This window comes from Rhinoderma darwinii, chromosome 1 (genome assembly GCF_050947455.1).
Source record: "Rhinoderma darwinii isolate aRhiDar2 chromosome 1, aRhiDar2.hap1, whole genome shotgun sequence".
NCBI lineage: Eukaryota > Metazoa > Chordata > Amphibia > Anura > Rhinodermatidae > Rhinoderma > Rhinoderma darwinii.
The window spans coordinates 576,969,118-576,992,553 of NC_134687.1; the positions used below are offsets into that span (position 1 = coordinate 576,969,118).

The 23,436-nt window shown below is 45.1% G+C and overlaps 1 long non-coding RNA gene across 1 annotated transcript; it reads right to left on the reverse strand.

The window, feature by feature from the left end:
* Positions 1 to 2,352: 2,352 nt before the first annotated feature.
* On the reverse strand, positions 2,353 to 9,905 carry LOC142746213 (uncharacterized). Its single transcript, XR_012881697.1, has 3 exons — positions 9,844 to 9,905; positions 8,282 to 8,416; positions 2,353 to 2,768 (listed from the first exon to the last, which is right to left on the reverse strand). It is a non-coding gene; the product is annotated as an uncharacterized LOC142746213 (long non-coding RNA).
* Between the last annotated feature and the right edge of the window lie 13,531 nt (positions 9,906 to 23,436).

Below are 23,436 nucleotides of genomic sequence, written 5' to 3' on the forward strand. Positions count from 1 at the left end.
CCGTCAAAAAATAGGACATGCTCTATTTTCAGCCGGGTGCCCGGCCGCCCGGCTCCCATAGAAGTCTATGGGGCCGGGTAATACACGGCCATCACCGGAATGTGTTCCGAGTGATGGCCGGGTCTACCGTCGCTCGCGCACTCTCTCTCCTCCTCACAGTGCAGAGTGCATGTGAGGAGGAGGATCTTTTATTGCTCGCTGTAGGAGTCGGAATCCCCAATCCCCGGCTGGGGATTGGGGATTCCGCTACAGGAGAAGTGAGTGACTACACTGTCCATATATGGACACAGCGAAGTCACGCACTTCTGCAGCGGAATCCCCGACTCTATGGCCGGGGATTCCACTACAGGAGAAGTGAGTGACTACACTGTCCATATATGGACACAGCGAAGTCACTCACTTCTGCAGCGGAATCCCCGACTCTATGGCCGGGGATTCCGCTACAGGAGAAGTGAGTGACTACACTGTCCATATATGGACACAGCGAAGTCATGCACTTCTGCAGCGGAATCCCCGACTCTATGGCCGGGGATTCCGCTACAGGAGAAGTGAGTGACTACACTGTCCATATATGGACACAGCGAAGTCACTCACTTCTGCAGCGAAATCCCCGACTCTATGGCCGGGGATTCCACTACAGGAGAAGTGAGTGACTACACTGTCCATATATGGACACAGCGAAGTCACTCACTTCTGCAGCGAAATCCCCGACTCTATGGCCGGGGATTCCGCTGCAGGAGAAGTGAGTGACTACACTGTCCATATATGGACACAGCGAAGTCACTCACTTCTGCAGCGAAATCCCCGACTCTATGGCCGGGGATTCCGCTACAGGAGAAGTGAGTGACTACACTGTCCATATATGGACACAGCGAAGTCACGCACTTCTGCAGCGGAATCCCCGACTCTATGGCCGGGGATTCCGCTACAGGAGAAGTGAGTGACTACACTGTCCATATATGGACACAGCGAAGTCACTCACTTCTGCAGCGAAATCCCCGACTCTATGGCCGGGGATTCCACTACAGGAGAAGTGAGTGACTACACTGTCCATATATGGACACAGCGAAGTCACTCACTTCTGCAGCGAAATCCCCGACTCTATGGCCGGGGATTCCGCTACAGGAGAAGTGAGTGACTACACTGTCCATATATGGACACAGTGACGTGACTCACTTCTGAAGCGGAATTCCCGACCTGTGGCAGGGAATTCCTCTTCAGGAGAAGTCAGTGACTACACTGTCCATATATGGACATTGAAGTCAGTGACTTCTCCTGGAAGGGGGGGGGGATGGGTGCAACATACAGGGGACTGTGTGGCATCACCTACAGGGGGCAGGGTGGCATCACCTACAGGGGGCAGGGTGGCATCACCTACAGGGGGCAGGGTGGCATCACCTACAGGGGGCAGGGTGGCATCACCTACAGGGGGCAGGGTGGCATCACCTACAGGGGGCAGGGTGGGTGGCATCACCTACAGGGGGCAGGGTGGGTGGCATCACCTACAGGGGGCAGGGTGGGTGGCATCACCTACAGGAGGCTGGGTGGGTGGCATCGCCTACAGGGGGCAGGGTGGGTGGCATTGCCTACAGGGGGCTGTGTGGCATCGCCTACAGGGGGCTGTGTGGCATCGCCTACAGGGGGTTGTGTGGCATCGCCTACAGGGGGCTGTGTGGCATCGCCTACAGGGGGCTGTGTGGCATCGCCTACAGGGGGCTGTGTGGCATCGCCTACAGGGGACTTGGTGGCATTACCTACAGGGGACTTGGTGGCATTACCTACAGGGGACTTGGTGGCATTACCTACAGGGGTCTTGGTGGCATTACCTACAGGGGACTTGGTGGCATTACCTACAGGGGACTTGATGGCATCGCCTGCAGGGGGCTGTGTGGCATCGCCTGCAGGGGGCTGTGTGGCATCGCCTGCAGGGGGCTGTGTGGCATCGCCTACAGGGGGCTGGGTGGCATTACCTACCAGGGGGGCTGTGGCATTATCTACAAAGGGCTAAATTCATCCGATTTTAAAACGGACAGGGAAAAAAACGGATGCAAATCGGGTCCAAATCGGCCGGTAAAAACGGCAACTCGGCCCGGAACGGATGCAAAACGGATGCAAACCGGCCGGGAAAATCGGCCAAAAACGGCCGATTTTCCCGGCCGACACTCGGACCCTGTCGTGTGAATGAGGCCTTAATACTTTATGCAAACCGGCCGGGCAGAATGGCCGATTTTACCGGCCGGCACTCGGGCTCGGACCCGACCCGGTCGTGTGAATCCCGCCTTAGATGGTCTTCACCAGTCTCTCTCAGACTCCTCTGTCTGAGAGTTTCCAGTTCTAAGTAATTGGTCCCTCTCAATCCTTCTACCTCCACAGCAGCTTTCACACAATCCTCCATGCAACAACACCTCTAACGTTCACCTGTCCTTCAGCACAACACACAATTCAGGTCACTCCAGCACTTTCTCCTAACACTGAATGCTTTTTGGGGGGCTAACCACTTTTTTTATAAGAACAGTGACGCCTCCTGGCGCAATGACGCACACATGCTTCGTGTGTCCATCTTCACCCTGTTACAAAGTAAATCCAATGCTACCCAAAATGGTGCCTGGGCCGTACATGCCAGCAGCACAAATTTAAGGGTGTGAACAAGCCAAGCACCTGCCTTACTTCATAGACCAGCGATAATAAAAACATATGTACATGGCGTCAGCAAGTGCAGCAAGTCTTCTCCCATCATTGTCAGACCATGAATGGTTCCCCTGTCCCACCTGTTGAGGGAATAGAATACATTCACAACAACAACAAAAGACAGCCGAACCATAGCGCTTAGAGACGCAGTACACCATAAATCTAGCACAAATGGTTATAAGGCCATGGTAAGCATTAGGGCATTATTAGACCAAACTAAATCCTCATTTTACTTGGGTATTCAATCTCCATACGTTACACTATGACGGAACAAAAAAAAAACTGAATTTCTTATATATGCGCATATTTGAACAGTGTTTTTCTGAGTTTGTCTTCCTCCAGCAGCTTTCTCCCCCTCTCCTTTTCATAGACTTCTATGGGAAGCATGTAACCGGATTTGGAGAGCTTATAATCTTATGATATTAGTAGTAAATTGAGAGTGAATGATCAGTGCAGAAGGCAGGGGGGAGGAGGATACTTTTTTCTAATAAGATATATTACAAAGTCTCTTATATTAATTTCTACTATAGATTTATGGAAAGTTCATTGAAACGACAGTGACCATGTAAGCCTGCCAGAAGTGAAGCCGTCCTCATAGAGCAGCTCTCCATTCCGGCTAATAGAGGGGGTCCTACGCGGGGGACCCAACGTACATATGTCCTTATATGGCATTTTGAATGTATGGCCAGCTTTACTTGCATGATGCCATAACAATAAGCAGTGAAATTCTGTCCCTTGCTCCCTCTAGTGGGGGAACTGCTCTATGACTTATTTTATCTGTGTGCTTCCCTACGTTTCTTTGCTTTGCATTTCTTTAGTTCTTCACTGTGTCCTAGAGATTTTGGCAGCTTCAGTTTATAGTAAATACATTCAGACATCGGTCGTTTTTCAAGCAACGTCACACCCAACAGATCTTTAAAGTGTATGTTCAGCTTTGATCTCCCTTTTACCCTTTTACTGTTATATATATATATATATATATATATACACTACCGTTCAAAAGTTTAGCGTCACTTAGAAATTTCCTTATTTTTGCAAGAAAAGCACAGTTTTTTTCAATGAAGATAACATTCAATTAATCAGAAATATACTCTATACATTGTTAATGTGCTAAATGACTATTCTAGCTGCAAACGCCTGGTTTTTAATGCAATATCTACATAGGTGTATAGAGGCCCATTTCCAGCAACCATCACTCCAGTGTTCTAATGGTACATTGTGTTTGCTAACTGTGTAAGAAGGCTAATGGATGATTAGAAAACACTTGAAAACCCATGTGCAATTATGTTAGCACCGCTGTAAACAGTTTTGCTGTTTAGAGGAGCTATAAAACTGACCTTCCTATGAGCTAGTTGAGAATCTGGAGCATTACATTTGTGGGTTCGATTAAACTCTCAAAATGGCTACAAAAAGAGAGCTTTCATGTGAAACTCGACAGTCTATTCTTGTTCTTAGAAATGAAGGCTATTCCATGCGAGAAATTGCCAAGAAACTAAAGATTTCCTACAACGGTGTGTACTACTCCATTCAGAGGACAGCACAAACAGGCTCTAACCAGAGTAGAAAGAGAAGTTGGGGGCCCCGCTGCACAACTGAGCAACAAGACAAGTACATTAGAGTCTCTAGTTTGAGAAATAGACACCTCACAGGACCTCAACTGGCAGCTTCATTAAATAGTACCCGCAAAACGCCAGTGTCAACGTCTACAGTGAAGAGGCGACTCCGGGATGCTGGCCTTCAGAGCAGAGTGGCAAAGAAAAAGCCATATCTGAGACTGGCTAATAAAAGGAAAAGATTAATATGGGCAAAAGCACACAGACATTGGACAGAGGAAGATTGGAAAAAAGTGTTATGGACAGACGAATCGAAGTTTGAGGTGTTTGGATCACACAGAAGAACATTTGTGAGACGCAGAACAACTGAAAAGATGCTTGAAGAGTGCCTGACGCCATCTGTCAAGCATGGTGGAGGTAATGTGATGGTCTGGGGTTGCTTTGGTGCTGGTAAAGTGGGAGATTTGTACAAGGTAAAAGGGATTTTGAATAAGGAAGGCTATCACTTCATTTTGCAACGCCATGCCATACCCTGTGGACAGCGCTTAATTGGAGCCAATTTCATCCTACAACAGGACAATGACCCAAAGCACACCTCCAAATTATGCAAGAACTATTTAGGGAAGAAGCAGGCAGCTGGTATTCTATCTGTAATGGAGTGGCCAGCGCAGTCACGAGATCTCAACCCCATAGAGCTGTTGTGGGAGCAGCTTGACCGTATGGTACGCAAGAAGTGCCCATCAAGCCAATCCAACTTGTGGGAGCGGCTTCTGGAAGCATGGGGTGACATTTCTCCCGATTACCTCAGCAAATTAACTGCTAGAATGCCAAAGGTCTGCAATGCTGTAATTGCTGCAAATGGAGCATTCTTTGACGAAAGCAAAGTTTGAAGGAGAAAATTATTATTTCAAATAAAAATCATTATTTCTAACCTTGTCAATGTCTTGACTATATTTTCTAGTCATTTTGCAACTCATTTGATAAATATAAGTGTGAGTTTTCATGGAAAACACAAAATTGTCTGGGTGACCCCAAACTTTTGAACGGTAGTGTGTATATAACAAATATCAGACAGCACTCCAAGGTACAAGCAAGGTAGAAAAAGGTGCTTTATTGGTCCATATAAAACATGACGTTTCAGCTCAACACTTGAAAAAGGCTCCTGTGTTGAGCTGAAACGTCGTGTTTTGTATGGACCAATAAAGCACCTTTTTCTACCTTGCTTTTACCTTGGAGTGCTGCCTGATATTTGTTTGGACCTTACTACAGCAGGTCTGTTAGCCTTGACCCGGGCAGGCTGGCACCCACATACGATTTATAAGGCTGTGCGGCTGACATCTTGTTTGGATCTTATGTATATATATATATATATATATATACATATATATATGTGTATTTAATCAAGATAAAAGATTGGATTACTTTAAACTAAACTGGTCTCCTATTACAAGATATATTATAGTCAGGGCTGTACCGTCCATGAGGCGAGATGAGCTTCTCACCTCAAGTGGCGGCCTGCTGCCTCTCTGAGGGGGCGGCGGGATCCACAGGAACCAGCCGCCGCATCCCCTCTTGCACTAATTGTACCTGCGTCTATAGCACGCAGATACAAATACATGCATTAGCGCTGACCATTCTGCGCCTTACAAAGGCGCTGATTGGCAGGGCAAAATGACTTGCCCCGCCAATCAGCGCCTTTCAACGAAGCTAGCGGTGTGATGGTGTCATCACACCGCTTGCATCGTTCAGCCCCAGCATTCCTGCTCAGAAGAGAGCGGGCCTGCATTGCCACCAGACAGCGCGGTAACGGGATCATGAGAGTATGTCAAGTTTGTTTTTAAAACTGAGTAGCATTTTCTATGGGGGGGCTCTATCTACGGGGGGGGGGGGGTCTATATGTGGGGATGTGGAGCACTATCTACAGGGAGAGCTATGTGTAGGGCACTATCTACAGGGGTGGGCTATATGTGGGACAATATATACACGGGGAACTATATGTGAGGCACTATCTACAGGGGTGGGCTATATGTGGAGCACTTTCTACAGGGGTGGGCTATATGTGGAGCACTATCTACAGGGGTGGGCTATATGTGGAGCACTATCTACAGGGGTGGGCTATATGTGGAGCGATATCTATAGGGGGAGCTATTTGTAGGGCACTATCTACAGGGGTGGGCTATATGTGGGACACTATTTACAGGGGAAACTATACGTGAGGCACTATCGACAGAGGTGAGGTCTGGACTGGATGGAGAAGAAAAGAGAAAAAGAGCTAGAATCTGAGACGTCACCGGTGAGTCACTTAATGTAAATGTTTATTCTGCATCTAATCAGTACTGTAGTCACTGTATGATCTGCAGCGAGATGATGGGTGGTTTATTATGATATGATTTTTTTTGTGAAACCGCAACTCCCAGCATATCCTTATCATTGTTCGGTTCATGCTGGGAGCTGTAGTTTTATGCTGTACAAACCTATACGGCAGGGGTTGCACTAAATTGAGTTGTATTTGTTCTGGTGCTGTATATATGTACTGAGTTTTGTTCTGGTGCTGTATATATGTACTGAGCTTTGTTCTGGGGCTGTATTTATGTACTGAGCTTTGTTATGGTCTGTATATATGTACTGAGCTTTGTTCTGGTGCTGTATATAGCTTTGTTCTGGTTCTGTATTTATGTACTGAGCTTCGTTCTGATGCTGTATATATGTACTGAGCTTTGTTCTGGTGCTGTATATATGTACTGAGCTTTGTTCTGGTTCTGTATATATGTACTGAGCTTTGTTCTGGAGCTGTATATATGTCAGTGCTTGGTTCTGGTGCTGTATTTATGTATTGAGCTTGGCTCTCGTGCTGTATATATGTCAGAGGTTGGTTCTGATGCTGTAATTATATAGGATATATTTATAATAACAAAATTGCAGGGCAGATGGAATTGTTTTCAATTCATTGTATATTTAATGGGAACCTGTCTGGTAGTTTTAACCACTTGAACCGCCACCATGCGGTAATACATTACCTGACAATATTTCCAAATGTATGTTTTTTTCAGATGCAGCAAAATCTATAAAATCAACTTTTAAAACGGCGCACACTATATGCTAATTACTCATTAAAGGGTCATCGGGCGGTGCCGCTACCCTGAAGAGTCACTTAGTCCTGCCTCCAAACCCACCTTCTGTTCTCTTGACACCAGACACTGTACAGTAATCTGATGTAGAAATTGACACTAAAACCCTTGATAATGTTTTTGGTGTTATGATGGGGCAAGGGAATGCAGGTGAACCTTTTGGATTGTTAACTGAGACAAAATCTAAGTTTTTAACCCCCGGGAATCTAGGTCCTGATGTGTAATGAATAGAAGATGAAGAGGTAAAACAGAGCATTGTACATGTACATTTTCTTTTTGTTCCCAAAAATTGGAGAAGAATAATGCTTCCCTGAATCATACTGCAGAATATTTTTTAAAGACCTTTTTAGTTTAGATGCCAGTCACATTGGCCCTATGGCACAGGCAGCCACACTGCCCCATAACCATGCTGCAGTGGCCCCATATGCAGAGGCGTAGCTAGGCTCTCCAGCACCCGGGGCAAAGATTCAGTTTGGCGCCCCCCCCCCAACCTCTTTCCCGACATCTCCTTCCCCCTCGCCGTGTTTGTTTTCTCTACCAATCGACGTGTCATTTATTTTTATGTAACGCGAGCATAAAAACATTTGTACATTTTACAAGCAATATGGTTCTATACACAACACCAGAACCAAGCTCAGTACATATATACAGCCCCAGAAGCAAGCTCACTACATATATACTACACCAGCACAAATACAGCTCAATTTAGTGCAACCCTTGCCGTATAGGTGTGTACGGCGTAAAACTACAGCTCCCAGCATGGCCCAAACAATGATAAGGATATGCTGGGAGATGCCGTTTCACAAAAAATAAATCCTATCATAATCCTACCACCCATCATCTCGCTGCAGATCATACAGTGACTACAGTGCTGATTAGAGGCAGAATAAACATTTACATTGAGTGACTCACCGGTGACGTCTCAGATTCTAGTTATTTTTCTCCATCCGGTCCAGACCTCTATGGTGGCTTCTCCCGGTCACAGACCATTTCTGCAGTTTGCCGCTCACATGTCTTCAGCTTCTCACTTTTCCAACATTTCTGCACCTATAAATAAATATAAAGTTATCATTATACCACACACTACGCCCCTAAATATAATAGCGCCATACACTGCACCTCTAATTATAATAGCACCATACACCGTGCCCTACACACACACACACACACACACACACACACACACACTGTGCCCCCTGTAGATAGTGCCTGCCATAGAGCCCCCTGTAGATAGTACCTGCCATATAGCCCACCCCTGTATATAGTGCTCCACTAGATAGTCCACCCCTGTATATAGTGCTCCACAGATAGCCCACCCCTGTATATACTATATACAAGGGTGGGCTATCTGTGGAGCACTATATACAGGGGTGGACTATATGTACAAGGGGGCTATATACAGGGGTGGGCTTTCTGTGGAGCACTATAGGGGGAGCTATTTGTGGGATACTATATACAGGGGTGGGCTATATCTACAGGGGGACTATATCTACAGGGGGACTATATCTACAGGGGTGGGCTATCTACAGGGGTGGGCTATATCTACAGGGCTGGGCTATATCTACAGGGCTGGGCTATATCTACAGGGCTGGGCTATATCTACAGGGCTGGGCTATATACAGGGGTGGGTTATATCTACAGGGCTGGGCTATATCTACAGGGGTGGGCTACATCTACAGGGGTGGGCTACATCTACAGGGGTGGGCTACATCTACAGGGGTGGGCTACATCTACAGGGGTGGGCTATATCTACAGGGGTGGGCTATATCTACAGGGGTGGGCTATATCTACAGGGCTGGGCTATATCTACAGGGGTGGGCTATATCTACAGGGGTGGGCTATATCTACAGGGTTGGGCTATATCTACAGGGGTGGGCTATATCTACAGGGGTGGGCTATATCTACAGGGGTGGGCTATATCTACAGGGGGCTATATACTATATAGCCCACCCCTGTATATGATGCTCCATAGATAGCCCACCCCAGTATATAGTCCCCCTGTATATAGCCCACCCCCTGTAGATATAGTCCACCTGTATATAGCCCACCCCCAGTAGATATGGTCCCCCTGTAGATAGCCCACCCCAGTATATAGCCCCCTGTAGATATAGTCCCCCTGTATATAGCCCACCCCCTGTAGATATAGTCCCCCTGTATATAGCCCACCCCCTGTAGATATAGTCCCCCTGTATATAGCCCACCCCCTGTAGATATAGTCCACCTGTATATAGCCCACCCCCTGTAGATATAGTCCACCTGTATATAGCCCACCCCCTGTAGATATAGCCCCCTGTAGATATAGTCCCCCTGTATATAGCCCACCCCCTGTAGATATAGCCCCCGTGTAGATATAGTCCCCCTGTATATAGCCCACCCCCTGTAGATATAGCCCCCCCTGTAGATATAGTCCGTCCCCCCGCAGATACAGCCACACTTCTATTACAATTTAAAAAGAAAAAAATATTCAAACTCACCTTATTCCCACTCCCACGCCGTCCGGCAGCCATGGAGACCTGCTCTCTTCTGCGCAGGTCTCCAGGGGGTTGAACACAGCGTCTATGAAAGGCGCTGATTGGCTGGGCAGGATGACTTTCCCTGCCAGTCAATCAGCGCCTTTCATCGACGGAAGCGTCACTGGTACAAAAGGTACCAGTCGCTTCATTCGTGGAGAGGCGCTGAATGGCCGGGCACGGAACGTGCCCGGTCATTCATTGCTTCTAATTGTACCTGTGTCCTTGCGACACAGGTACAATTATAGTGCAGGAGGAGGTGGAGCTGGCGCCCCCCTCTGAGCGGCGCCCGGGGCACATGCCCCGCCTGCCCCCCCCCCTAGCTACGCCCCTGCCCATATGTGCCTGCCACATAGGTCTCATAACTATGAGCCACATTGTCGCTAACAATCCACCAATAATTGTGAGCCATGCAATTCAGTACATTAAATCTAATAGACAGTAGGAAGATGCTTTTATGGGGTAAATGGGCCCCCCTTACTTACTGGGTCCCTGTGCATCTGCAAAGATTTCACATATGATGTGTCCACCCTTGATGCTGATGTCTGAAATTCAGAGTAAAACCTGCTGATCCTTGTAATTCCATAGCATGTCCAGATTATAACCTTGCATGCATAGTTTATATGTAATAGAGACCTCTAGTGGTAGGTCTGTGGTAGTGCAGGCTTGAGTTTTAATTGTTTTTTTCTTTTCAAGCTTTCACCCATTTACTGATAGGCTGCATCCAGATTTATACTTTTTTTTGTAGTGACTAGGTCTACAAACAGAGTATTTATTGTACTACAAAACAATCGCTTTAATATTGTTGTGATAAACGCTGTCCATAGGAATGTATTGATTAGCTTGAAAATGTCTTCAAAATCGCTCCAGGGAAGTGATTGCTAATTTATTTTTAATCGCTACTTGCTGGGATTTCAGAGCTACCCCCTTTTCTGGAGAGATTTTGAAGAGATTCTCAAGCTACTCAATGCTTTCCTATGGACAGCGATTTACCAGAGCAAATTTTTTTGTAGTGAGATAAATACTCTATGTGTAGCCGTAGCCTAATGCATTCCTATGGACAGCGATTTATTCCTCACTACAAAACAAAAGTCTATGTCTAGCCCCAGCCATAATGATGTAAGGCCCCATGCACACCACTGTAGCCGTGTGCACGGTCCGTAATTACGGCACGGACAGGCCGCGAAGTGTAATGCGTGGGCCGCCCGCAATCATGGACCGTGCACATGCAAGATGTGCATTGACTTTAATTAGCCCTGACCGCAGTTGGGGTCCACATGTCCTATTTTTGCACTTTGGGATCCAGGCAATGTACGGATCTTGGAAACCACGGTCGTGTGCATTGGCCCATAATATAGAATGTGTTCTATACAGTGGCGTAACTACCGCTGTAGCAGCAGTAGCGGCTGCTACCATGGCCGGAGGCTCCGCTAGCAGCCGCTATGGCTGCTACAGCGGGACGCCACTGAACACTACGGCAGAGCAGGGAGGTATCTCCCCGCTCTGCCATTAACTGGTTCCCGACCGCTGGCTGTATTTTTACGGCCAGCGGTCAGGGTCCTTAAAACCCGAGCCATAGACTTTCTACGGCTCGGGTTTTAACTTGCTGCCCGCGCGATCGGGCAGCTGAATGTCGGGTCTCCGGCTGTCAGTGACTGCCGGGGACCCTGAGGAGAGGATAGAAGCAGCTTTCGCTGCTTCTGTCTTCTCTGATCACTTGTACACAGCGCTGAATGCGCGCTGTGTACAGGAGTAGAGACAGCATCAGCGGCGCTGTCTCTATTCCTCCCGGTGATCATGTGACTGGTCACATGATCGCCGGGTGCCGTTAGTGGCAGACTGCTGCTGGGTCTTACTAGACCCAGCACAGCCCTATTAGTGACAATCGTCACTATGAGAGGGCTGATTTCCGCTGTAACTGGGGCTGCCGTGCAGCTCCAGTTACAGTGGAAAAACATGGTGTAAAAGAAAGAAAAAAAATATATAAAGTTCCCCAAAGGTCTTCTTTGACCTTTGGGGGACAGACCATAGTAATAAAAAAATAGTAAAGTAAAGTGCAAAAAAAAATTAAATAATAAATACACATAAAATACCCACCCCCAAAAAAAACTCCCCCCCCCCGCCAATCATTGTTGTAACCTTAGCGCTGACCCAATTACCCTAATATAGACATGTAATATATAAAAATTTACGGTAGACAATGACGATCACAAATAAAAGGTCTATTTTAGGGTAAAACTATGTTATTACCAAAAAAAATAAATAGCTGAAATGTAAAAAAGCTTATTTTTTTACTATTATTTTCAAACTTTATGAATAAAAATTCTAAAATAGCAAAAAAGGTGTGTATAAAAACGATAAAAAATGAAACCTGCATTGTCTACGGAAAAAAACGTCGCAAAAATCACGTCGTTAGCCCAACAAATAAAAAAGTTATAGCCATTTTTAGCACGTGTTAGTTAAATGGCTATAACTTTTTTATTTGTTGGGCTAACGACGTGATTTGGTCCTGAAGGCGCAAAATAGAGCAAAAGACATGTATCCCCTCTCCACAGGATCTCCACAGGATAGGGGATACATGTGTGATCTCTGGCAGGGATAGGGAGAACGGGGGACTGAAAGTCCCCTGAAGTTCTCCATCACAAACCTCGGACTTCCGGGGTCTGTGTCGGCAGCTCCGTAGAAATGAATGGAGCGCCGGTCGTGCTTGTGCGCATGCGTGACCAGCGCTCCTTTCATTTTTATTGAGCTGCGCAGACGCCGGAAGTCAGAGGTTTGTGATGGAGAACTTGGGGGACTTTCAGTCCCCCGTTCTCCCTATCGCTGCCAGTGATCACTCATGTATCCCCTATCCTGTGGAGATCCTGTGGAGAGGGGATACATGTATTTTGTAGGACACACTGTAGGTCGCATTTTTTTGGGAGGGGGGACGCTGTATGGCGTTCCCTACAGGGGGGGGGGGGGAGCTGTATGGCGTTCCCTACAGGGGGGGGGCTGTATGGCGTTCTCTACAGGGGGGGTGTATGACGTTCCATACAGGGAGGGGTGGCTGTATGGCGTTCCCTACAGGGGGGGATCTGTATGGCGTTCCCTACAGGGGGGGCTGTATGGCGTTCTCTACAGGGGGGGCTGTATGACGTTCCCTACAGGGGGGCTGTATGGCGTTCTCTACAGGGGGGGCTGTATGGCATTCTCTGCAGGGGGGCTGTATGGCGTTATCTACAGGGGGGCTGTATGGCGTTATCTACAGGGGGGCTGTATGGCGTTATCTACAGGGGGCTGTATGGCGTTCTCTACAGGGGGATGTATGGTGCTATCTACAGAGGGGGGCTGTATGGCGTTATCTACGGGGGGGGCTGTAAAAAAGACACTATCTACAAGGGGGGGGGGTTGTGTGACACCGAGGGGAGGGGGGGCCCCAGTCAAAAGTTTGCTATGCGGCCCAGTCTTTCCTAGTTACGCCGGTGGTTCTATACTATCTGCAATTCCAGATCCACAATTGCGGAGAGTATACGGCCGCAAATGCACGGTCGCGTGCATGAGGCCTTACTGTTAACCTTTATGGCAGTGAATAAAGGGAGAGAAAAAAAAAGAACCTTTTCTGCTTTTTATCATTCATAAACCATTTTTTGTAGACATTTCTATTTTAGCCCAAATTGGAAATTGACTGATAAAAAGTATAAAGCTTTTAACCTTCTAGGGACCAGGCTATTTTCAACCCTAATAACCAAGTTTTTTCATTGTTGCATTCCACAGGTGATAACTTTTTCATTTTTCCGTTCACATAGCCATATGAGAGTTTGTTTTTTGCGGGACGAGTTGTATTTTTTAATGCCTTCTTTTTAAGTACATTTAACTTATTGACTTCTCTTCACTTTTTTTTTAAAGGGGGAATGTAAAAGAAACTGCAATTCTGACAATCTTTTTTTGCGTTGAAATTTACACCTTTCAACGTGCGGTATAAATAACAAGATATCTTTACTTAGTGGGTCAGTACGATTACAATTTTCTAAAAACTTTATTGATTTGTTTTTACAATTTCTTATCATTCCTACAATGGGACTTCACTCTACGATCAATTGATCCCTTTAATAATACAGTGTATTACAGTGTATTATGCCTGTCAGGCATCCTATTAGTCCCTGCCTTCATTAGGCCCCGGCCACCATCAAAACCCATCAGCACCGTGCGATCGGGTCACAGGATCCCAATTGGCTTAAAGAGGGAGTCCCAATTATAAACTGCAGTCGTTATTAAACACCGCAATAAGGGGCTAACGGTCGACAACAGATGTTCCTCTGATACCGGCCATTAGAGCAGGAGCTTGGTTGTCATTAAACACCCGAACATCTGCTCTACCTAGCATGGAACACCACGTTAGTAACGTAAAAAGGCAAATTGGTGCCAACTAACTGGTTAATTTTCTTTTTATTCCTTTTAAGATCAACTCGTTGGTTTTTATAACTTGCACTGTTGATATGATAGATAGAATATAGTGAGCAGAAAATAATCTACTGGATCCTAATAAACTGCCAACTCAAATTGTTCCTCAATGGCTAGATATCGTATCACTCCGTCATTCTGCTGTAGGTTGGTGCAGTAAATGACAGCCTACAGCAATGTGACGAGATAAGACCCTGCCTTGGAGGTACATAAGCACCTACTCCTGCGTACACATCCACCATGGCCAAACAAACCACCTTCCCCTCTATTGAACTGGAAAGTTCACCTGGAGCACGGATCAGGGTAGGTGTAGCATTGGGTGGCAGTATGCAAGGGGTTCTGGCTGGTAAGTACTATGTATCGGGATACTGGCTGATGGCCTGGGCCACATGAAAAAGAAAGAGAAATAAAACAAGTACAACCAAAGACTAAATGAGCCATTGGATTTACTTTATGGCATTTTTATTCAGTCACTGTTCTTTATTACTTAGTCACTGCAATGCAGTATATTGGTATCACTGTATAGTGGTATATATTATATCACTGCATAGTGGTATTTATCAGTAATTGTGAGGTGGTATTATCCAGTCACTGTATAGTGGTATTATTCATTCACTGTATGTGGTATTATTCAGTCACTGTATGTGGTATTATTCAGTCACTGTGGAGTGGTACTATTCAGTCACTGTGGAGTGGTACTATTCAGTCACTGTGGAGTGGTACTATTCAGTCAGCGTATGGTGGTATTCAGTCACTTTATGGTGGTATTATTCATTCTCTGTATGGTGGTATTATTCATTCATTGTATGGTTGTATTATTCAGGCACTGTATGGTGGTATTTCTCAGTCACTGTATTGTGGTATTATTCAGTTACTGTATGGGGTATTATTCCATCACTGTATGAAAGTATTATTCAGTCAATGTATGTTGTATTATTCAGTCACTGTATGAAGGTATTATTCAGTCACTGTATGAAGGTATTATTCAGTCCCTGTATAGTGGTAGTCAGTCACTTTGTGGTGGTAATATTCAGTCATTGTATAGTGGGTTTATTCAGTCTCTGTATGGCAGTATTAATCAGTACCTGTATGGTGGTATTATTTAGTCTCTATATGGTAGTATTATTGAGTTACTGTATGGCAGTGTTAGTCAGTCACTGTATCGTCATATTATTAAATGTTTAAAAAGGGAAATCCAGCTGGAGCTTGTAAGCATGTTTAATAAATTATTTTGGATTAGGCCCCATGCACACGACCGTAAAAAAAAATCATACTTGCGGACCGCAATATGGTCCGCAATTACGGACCCGCCCGGTTCTATTGGCCGCGGACACCTTTCCGTATCGGTACGGAAGGGTGTCCGTGCCATAGAACTGTGCCGGGAATTATGGAGCATCTCCTACTTTTCGATTTTTATGGGCCGTGCTCCCATACTTTGTATGGGAGCACGGCACGAAAATGGGGTGTCAGCGTGCCGTGATTACAGGCATGGCCGTGTGCATGAGGCCTTAATATGTAAAACGTGTTAACATTTTAGTTTTATTATAGGTGGTGGGAAATGGGCCCAAGCTGAATTTTTTCACGAGGGCCCAAAAGCCTTTAACTATGCCCCTGGTTGGCACAGTCTTCTGCTATCCCTATGCCATCAATGGGAATACCAGAAATGAGAATAATATTTGCTGAAATACACTATATCAGGGGTTAGCAACCTTTGGCACTACAGCTGTTATGATACTACAATTTCCACCATGCCCTAACAGCCTTTGTTTGGAATACTAAAGTATTTGGCTGTCAGGGCATGCTGGGAGTTGTAGTTTCACAACACCTGGAGTGTCAAAAGTTGATGACCCCTGTACTATATAAAGAAAAGTATTAGGACACACCTCTAAATCATTGAATTCCGGTGTTTCATTCAGTCCCATTGCCACAGATGCATATAATCCAGCACTTAGCCATGCAGTCGCCTTTACAAACATTTGTGAAAGAATGGGTCATTTTAAAGAGCTCATTGAATTATAGCGTAGTATTGTAATAGGATGCCACCATTACAGGCAGGGCCGGTTTTAGACAAAGTGTCCCCCTGGGCAAGGTTAAAAGCGGGAACCCAAATGCTGAATTAGGGCCTGTTCACATCTGCGTCAGGGTTCCATTGATGACTTCTGTAAGACCTTTCCATCAGGGGAACCCATGAACGCCAACCAAACAAAAACTAATGCGCTATTGATTCCGTCCCAAAAAAATTATCTTATGGAACGGAGACAAACGGAAACCATTTGAAACTGAAACATTACCATTGAAATCAAAGGTAATGCCAAAGGAAGCTATGGTTTCCGTTTGGTTTGCGTTCATGGGTTCCCCCAGACGGAAAGGTCTGACGGAAGCCCTCAATTGAATCCCGACGCAGATGTGAACGAAGCCTTACTGTATCAATAATGCAGTCAATTCTGAAGGCGGTGCGCAGAGAACTGCATCGCTGATTTCTAGCTGGTCCAGGAGTGTTGTAAGACCCAAAGCAAATGTCCCCCCTCTCGCACAAAAAAAAATCTATATACATATACAGTTATGATATCATACCACTATACCGGATTATATTATCTGCATACTGTGACTGAATAATACCCCCATACTGTTACAGAATAATACCTCCACGCCATAATCAGATAGTGACTGAATAATACCCCCATACTGTAACTAAATAATACCTCCACACTATAACCACATAGTGACTGAATAATACCCCCGTACTGTTACTGAATAATACCTCCACACTATAACCACATAGTGACTGAATAATACCCCCATACTGTTACAGAATAATACCTCCACGCCATAATCAGATAGTGACTGAATAATACCCCCATACTGTAACTAAATAATACCTCCACACTATAACCACATAGTGACTGAATAATACCCCCCATACTGTTACTGAATAATACCCCCATACTGTTACTGAATAATACCCCCATACTGTTACGGAATAATACCTCCATACTGTTACTGAATAATACCTCCATACTGTTACTGAATAATACCTCCATACTGTTACTGAATAATACCCCCATACTGTTACTGAATAATACCCCCATACTGTTACTGAATAATACCCCCATACTGTTACTGAATAATACCTCCATACTGTTACTGAATAATACCTCCATACTGTTACTGAATAATACCCCCATACTGTTACTGAATAATACCTCCATACTGTTACTGAATAATACCCCCATACTGTTACTGAATAATACCCCCATACTGTTACTGAATAATACCTCCATACTGTTACTGAATAATACCCCCATACTGTTACTGAATAATACCTCCACACTAGAACCACATAGTGACTGAATAATACCCCCGTACTGTTACTGAATAATACCTCCACACTATAACCACATAGTGACTGAATAATACCCCCGTACTGTTACTTAATAATACCGCCAGACTGTAACCATAGTGACTAAATAATACCCCCGTACTGTTACTGAATAATACCTCCACACTATAACCACATAGTGACTGAATAATACCCCCGTACTGTTACTTAATAATACCTTCAGACTGTAACCATAGTGACTAAATAATACCCCCGTACTGTTACTGAATAATACTGCCACACCATAACCACATAGTGACTTTAAAAATACCCCCATTGTTACTGAATTAAAACTACTATAGAAGGGGGGCATGGCCAACTGCTGATGTGAGAGGACGTGTGCGGCGGTAGCTCCGGGTCAGCATCCTGCTTAATCTCATCCTGTGACTATAAATCCTGCCAAATTTCCATACTTACTGCGTAAGAAGGGAAGGAAATCTCCCAAGAGCAGGATGGGACCGACTAAGGCAACTGACTAGACGGAAAAACTTATGAACCAAGATGGCACCGGTGGGAGCTCGTCTATGCCGACATCCGCAATGGCGGCGGTAGAGTATTCTACACTTGCTGTCACATGGCTAAAGAAATGACACTACCAGAAGCATCAGAGAAACTCTTAACCGATATCCTCGATACCCGAACATCGCTTACCGCTAAGATTGATGAGGTGAGGGTTGACGTGGGCCTGCTGCGCCAAGACCTTCAAAATTTGAGAGAGCGGGAGACGGATGGTCGCGTATCCTCCCTGGAAGACCGCACTGAGGGCCTGCCGGCTGATATACAAGACCTACACTGAAAGGTGGATTTGTGGCGTCAGAAAGCGGATGACTTGGAAAATAGGTCGCAGCGAAATAATCTCCAGATTGTGGGATTGCCGGAGAAGGCGGAGGGGCAACACCCTGGAGAATTTGTGGAAAAATGGCTTAGGGAAACCTTACTTGGAGCCTTATTTTCGATGGCGTTTACAGTGGAGAGGGCTCATCGCTTACAAGCAAGACCTCCCATTCCGGGAGCCTCCCCCGAGACCCCTGTTAGCCCGCCTGCTAAATTGTAAGGACCGTGATACTGTTCTCTTGGAGGCCCGCAAGGCTGGAGGAATCCGGTTTGACAATACTGCGGTATCCATTTATCCCGATTTTTCGCCTGATCTGCAGCGTCAAAGAGCGTCCTATGCTCAGATTAAAAGACGGCTTCGGGACTTGCAGATCCCATATTCAATGGCGTATTCTGCTAGACTTCGAGTTGTGGATGGAGAACGTGCATTATTTATTACTAACCTGTCTGAAGCTGATGACTGTCTCACTAAACACATAAGTTGGAAGCACGAACTTCTTTTCACCTTCACTCGCGCTGTCCGTATTGGAACACAGCATTTCATATGCTTCCTCGGCTGAGAAGACTCTTTTGGCCATACTAATAAACTCTTGCTACCACTAACGGGAAAAAAAAATTTGGAACTTTTTTTTTTACATTTTTTTTATAAAAAAATAAACCGCTACTCTCAACTGTGGAATGAGAACAGACCCTGCTGTATTCAATTAGTAAGGGTACCCTACCTGCAGGGGAAAAACTAAATGAGACGTGGCATTGCTACCTAACAGGGAACTCGGGCAGTGGGCAATCTAGGGACACAGCAGGGTGATGGCGACCGGGTACTCCGACAGGTGACAGATCACAGCATGGCAGAAGGACACTGTGGGGGACTGAAATGATATACAATATATATATTTATATAAGTATATATATTTTTTTTAATTTTTTTTTCTTAACCAGTGGGCACCAAAGGGGGTGATCACTGGTTAGTGGGCACAAAAGGGCACAAAAGGGGCAGTTCGCTGGGTTTTTGGGTTCTTCTTTTCATTTCTTCACTGTAACTGTACTTGTCTTCGATTCTGACAAGCTCTCTGACAGGAATGAGCTTGTCAGAGACGGAGATGCCGGCAAACCACTGCTCCTGCGCTGTGATTGGCCTGTCAGTACTGGCTGGCCAATCATAGCTCGTGCCGGCACGGGACCACTCTGATTGGTCCTATGCCGCGAGTCCTGCTCGGCAACTATCTATGACAGTTGCGATCGGGACGCTGTCACCATGTCTGTTGACATGGTGACAGTTTGAAGCTTGGGCGTAACTGTACGCCCGAATGCGGGAAATCAGTTACATTTCGGACGTACAATCACGCCCGTGTGCAGGAAGGAGTTAAGCAGGCCACAGGTTTCAAGCAATATGGGAAAGAAAAAGGATCTCTCTGCTGCCGAAAAGCGTGAAATATGCAATACCTTGGACAAGGTATGAAAACATTGGATATTTCAAGAAAACTTAAGCGTGATCATCGTACGGTGAAAAGATTTGTGGCTGATTCAGAGCACAGACGGGTTCGTTCAGATAAAGGCATAATGAGGAAGGTTTCTGACAGACAAATTAATAGGATTAGGAGAGTAGCTGCTAAAATGCCATTGCAAAGCAGCAAACAGGTATTTGAAGCCGCTGGTGCCTCTGGAGTCCCGCGAACCTCAAGGTGTAGGATCCTCCAGAGCTTTGCAAGTGTGCATAAAGCTATTATTCGGCCACCCCTAAACAATGCTCACAAGCAGAAAGGGTTGCAGTGGGCTCAGAAATACATGAAGACTAATTTTCAAACCGTGTTGTTTACTGATGAGTGCCGTGCAACCCTGGATGGTCCAGATGGATGGAGTAGTGGAAGGTTGGAGAATGGCCACCATGTTCCAACAAGGCTGCGACATCAGCAAGGAGGTGGCGGATTCATGTTTTGGGCTGGAATCATGGGGAGAGAACTGGTAGGCCCCTTTAGGGTCCCTGACGGTGTGAAAATGACCTCTGCAAAGTACGTAGAGTTTATGACTGACCACTTTCTTCCGTGGTACAAAAAGAAGAACCGTGCCTTCCGTAGCAAAATTATCTTCATGCATGACAATGCACCATCTCATGCTGCAAAGAATACCTCTGTGTCATTGGCTGCTATGGGCATAAAAGGAGAGAAACTCATGGTGTGGCCCCCATGTTCCCCTGACCTCAACCCTATTGAGAACCTTTGGAGCATCCTCAAGTAAAATATCTATGAGGGTGGGAGGCAATTCACATCAAAACAGAAGCTCTGGGAGGCTATTCTGACATCCTGCAAAGATATTCAAGCAGAAACTATCCAAATACTCACAAATTCAATGGATGCAAGAATTGTGAAGGTGATATCAAAGAAGGGGTCCTATGTTTACATGTAACTTTGCTTGCTAAGTTTTTTTTGATTGGAAGAGCTTTTGATTTCTGTAAATATGACCTCCTGATGCTGCAAATTCAACAAATTACCATTTTAGTTCTCTTTACAACCTTTAAAATGTTTTTATCTCTGTTGTGCATAATAATTTGAAACAGTGAATTTGGAGTTTTTTACTTCGAAAAAAAAATCTGTTATCATTAGGAGATTTGTTCAATAAAATTTGCATTATACTCCAACGGTTGATGGCTTGAAGATTATACTGACTGTCATTTGAAAATCAGCGAAAAAGAACATTTGCATAATAATTTGGAACACGGTGTAGACATGTATGTGCTTAGACTAAATGTATTAAGAACAATAAGATATAATTACTGGATCAGATATTTGGATGCTCAGATATGGTTCGAGGAATTTTGGGGTATAGCTGTCAGATAAGTCTTCAACATGGGAGATGGCGGGATTACAGTTCATGTCCTGAAATGTGCGAGGTATGGGCTCCCATGACAAGAGGCTTATGATTTTCGCTGTTCTGTGACCACACCAACCCCACTTGATTTGTTTGCAAGAAAAGCACTTGACCCCTGATATGGTTCATGTTCTGAATAAACCCTGGTTACAATGGGTTGGGCATGCCTCACACACTTCCTATTCTAGAGTGGTGGCAATAATGGTACACTCTCGGCTTCGATGGAAGCTGCTACAGTCAAGCATTGATCCTCATGGTAGATTTATTTTTCTGCAGGCAGTCATTGATGAGTATCCCCATGTGATCATGGGCATTTATAACCCCCACCTGCCACACTGGAGATTGTTCAGGCTACAATGAGGTTTGCGTCTTCATATTCGGGATCCCGTATTATATTGATGGGGGATTTCAACCTTCTTATGGACCCCTTTATGGACCGTCTCCACCGTCCTGAGGGACGTAGTTCCATTGGACCATCACCACTGAACCTACTTATCTACTTATGCAAGAAATGGGGTGGATAGATTTATGGAGGGCTACTCATACTTGTATTAGAGAATTGACATGCCATACTCCACAACACAATGCACTATCTAGAATAGACTATATTTTTGGGTCTCCTACCGTCTTAAGAGAAGTGGATTATATTTCTCATTTACCAAGAGGGATCTCGGATCATAGTCCAGTACTAGTGAAATTGCAAATGCAACAGGTTGGGCGGAGGGGAGTGTATAAAATTAATCCTTTCTGGCTCCAACTCATCCAGCAGAATGACCGGATACCTGACCAATTGTCAATATTAATAGATGCTCACTCTCAAATGGAGAATCGTCTGCTTGTTTGGGATACCTTTAAGGCCTACTTGTGGGGGTGTCTCCGGTCTTCCATTTCTTATGTAAAACGTTCTTCAGCCCATCAGGAGGAGGAATTGGCCCAAAAGTGGCTGCAAGCAGAGGAGAGATTTGTGCAAGATCCATCCCCGTGGATCGTTTCATTAAATGGGTGTCTTTGTTGTATCGGTATCCTAGGGCGCAGGTGTTGGTGAACGGGGTGCTGTCCCATTATTTTTGCCTCCATAGGAGCACAAGGCAGAGGTGCCCCCTTTCGCCACTCCTATTTGCACTTGCCATAGAGCCATTGGCTCTCCAGATTAGACAAGATTCTCCGTATCTGGGCATTAGTATAGGCTCTAGTGAGGACTGTATAGGTCTTTATGTGGATGACATGGCACTCATCATGACTAACCCTAATGCTACTCTTCCTAGAGCTATTTCCATCATTAATGTTTTTGGGAAATTTTCCGGTTTATTGATAAATTGGCAGAAATCTTTCTTAATGCCTCTGAGACGGGATGATTGTGGTTTGGATTCAGATTTCTGTGGTTTGAGAGTCACCCCCTGACTTCAAATATTTGGGCATATGTATTGCCAGGGATAATACCCGATCCAATGATTTAAATGTCACACCTTTACTGAAATACCTAAAGGATAAACTCCAAGCATGGAAACTTTTGCCTCTGTTGGTGGCGGGACGACTAAATCTATTGAAATTTATTGTCTTGCCCAAGCTGTTGTATATACTGGAACATGTAGATGTGATTGTGCCCAAGCGTTTTTAAAAATGGTCAACTCACTGTTCGCGTCGTTTGTGTGTGTGTGGGGGGGAGATCTAAGCTTAAACTTTCAACTCTTTAACCCCTTAAGGACGCAGCCTAGTTTTGGCCTTAAGGCTCAGAGCCCATTTTTCAAATCTGACATATTTCAATTTATGTGGTAATAACATGGGAATGCTTAAACCTATCCAAGCGATTCTAAGATAGTTTTCTCGTGACACATTGGGCTTCATGTTCGTGGTAAAATTTGGTCGATATATTCAGGGTTTATTGGTGAAAAATTGCAAAATTTAGAGAAAATTTTGAAAAAAAAGCTTTTTTCAGAATTTAAATGCATCTGATTGTAAAACAGACGATTATACCACCCAAAAAATGTACTAGTTCACATTTACCATATGTCTACTTTAGATTGGCATAGTTTTTT